The sequence below is a fragment of the Muntiacus reevesi genome, chromosome 1 (genome assembly GCF_963930625.1).
Source record: "Muntiacus reevesi chromosome 1, mMunRee1.1, whole genome shotgun sequence".
NCBI lineage: Eukaryota > Metazoa > Chordata > Mammalia > Artiodactyla > Cervidae > Muntiacus > Muntiacus reevesi.
The window spans coordinates 117,668,110-117,670,496 of record NC_089249.1 but is presented as its reverse complement, the minus strand read 5'-3'; the positions used below and the strand labels follow the sequence as shown (position 1 = coordinate 117,670,496).

General features: G+C 39.6%; 1 non-coding gene across 1 annotated transcript; it reads right to left on the bottom strand.

The window, feature by feature from the left end:
- Positions 1 to 726: 726 nt before the first annotated feature.
- Positions 727 to 876, bottom strand: LOC136156387 (small nucleolar RNA SNORA62/SNORA6 family). The gene has a single exon (XR_010660952.1). It is a non-coding gene; the product is annotated as a small nucleolar RNA SNORA62/SNORA6 family (small nucleolar RNA).
- Between the last annotated feature and the right edge of the window lie 1,511 nt (positions 877 to 2,387).

Below are 2,387 nucleotides of genomic sequence, written 5' to 3'. Positions count from 1 at the left end.
CCTCGCTATGCAAAAGGAGGGAATTTGTTATGAGTTCCAGGATGTCTCATGGAACCCAAGTGTAGGAATGCAGCCAGACTCTAGGACAAGAATGGAACTAGATACTTTTTTTTTTTTAAAGAAACTATTTTCCATCAACTGAATTTCCATTTTAAGAGTTTGTGAAAAAATAGTTTAAGACCACTTAGCGATTTTTCCTACCCATTCAGTGGCCTGAGCGGTGCGAGCTGCAGACCAGTCTGCAGCGGCAGGCTGAGCAGAAGAGTCTGCAGCGAGGAATTACTGAATAGGTGCAGAAGACACCTGCAAGACTTCAGACCAGTCCACCACCTCAGGCTGAGCAACAGTGAACTCTGGAGCTGAAGTGGGACATTCACCCTGAAGCTCCTCCTTGGTCACAGCCTTCTCAGCCTCCTGCCCTTCCTTTTCAGTCTGCTCAGGATCTCTGTAGAAGCAGAGATCAGGCAGGACCTCCCCATGGGTGTTCACAGGAGATGGCGTCACACGTGTGCAGGGCTTCCCAAATGAGCATCCACCACATCAGACCCACTGAGTGAGCTCCCTTCTTAGGATCTTACAACTGGATACATCAAGTTAGTCTGAAAACAGAAAGACCGAGTAATGCCCGAGAAGAGTAAGAAATACTGGGGAAAAGCGGAAGAAAGCACAGGCTATTTTTTAAATGTCTTCGTCTCTCCTTAAAGCTCTCATATGTTAAAATTATACTTTTATAGCAAGTATTACTTTCAAACTCCATCTTTTAGGCCAGAGACCCTTGAGGTGCTAGTGAAAAACTTGCTCCTCATTTAGCATACTACCTATACTTGTGAGTTCATCGGCCAGTGGCTTCAACTCTGAGCTCTAACAATATGCAAATGGAGCTATAAACTTAAAAAGATTGCTTTATTTCTCATTTCTGCTCCTATGTATTCATTTGCCACCTCCTTCTCCTCCTCTTCCTTCCTCTCTTTTTCTTTCCCTCTTTCTCTCTCCCTCTCCCCGAAACTCTCTATGGGTTTCTTGTTTTCTCAAATCACATGAAGAAACTATGTGTTATACATCTAGGCACCTATAGAGTCTAATAAATATTCTCCTGGTTTCAGCTCCAAATACCCAGTAAGCTTTTTCAGTTCTACTCTTATTTAAGATTCATGCAAAACCTTTAATCAAGTCAGGTCACTGGGAGATATTAGTTGTGATGGAAGAAAACGTGGAGGCTTTATTGACACTCCGAATTTCAATGCTTGTTTCTAAAGAGGGAAACATGTCTTTGTCAACAAATTACATTTCATTTTCTTTCCAAGTCTGTTATTCTGTTGGCTTCCACAAAATTAAATCTGGGTAAAAGTGGGCTGTCTTTATCCTTGTTCTCCATGGGTTGGGGAGCTGAGGATGGATTAACCATTGCAGATAGGATGCCAAAAAGCCTTCTAAGTCTGGGGCACCAGCTCACAGTGTCTTTGAAACTGGGTTGGACAATCTCCCAACAAGTAAAAATTACAGTTTCAAAAACAGAAGGGCTATCTTGAAAGGTGAGATGGAGGGTGAGATGGGGAGGTTTTCCTTTGGAACTTTGCCTCCTTGTAGTATGCCAGAGGAATAAAAGAGGGTTACATACCTTTGTGTCTGTTCTTTTATATTATTGTCAGTGAATGCCCATTCTTCTTCAGTGATGGCAGCTGGATTTTCTAACAAAGAAATATTATCTTACATGTAGCTTCTCAGTTGTGAAATAATTATTATTGACAACCCACCAGAATTAGGACTGGGAATAGACTTACAGTTTAGTCAGTTGATATTGTGAGCCTATAGTAATAATAATATTAACATTAATAATAGCAACAACACATTTCTAAGAGTTCTTTATAACTTAGAGACGTCCTAATGATGTAGTGATGTGGAAACATTTTGTCTTCAGTGACAAAAATATAAAGTTTTTATATTACAACCAATATTTTTGAGTCATTTAAGTTCTTATATGTTTCAGGAGGTGATGAGAATTTGGAAGGCAATGAAGACATTCATCGTTGCTTCAAGGAGGTTTACTTTTATCTGATGAGGCAAGATTATTACTATGAGACAAATAGAAAGAAAGACAACACTAACTTGTATGATATCGTTTCTAAGAGGGAGGGAATCAAAGAGGTCTAGAACAAAAGTTCCATTAGGTCAGGGAGTATTTTTTACACACCACTGTATCTCTATCACCTGAAACAATGCCTGGAATACAGTAAGTGTTCAACAAATAGTGGATGGTTATTAATGATTGAGGACAGACTTAAGCATCACATTAAGATGGACATAATTTGAACATATATGGAGAACAGAGGGAAATCTAGGTAACAGGAAAAAACCATATACAGAAAATGAGCAATGAGTATTCTTTG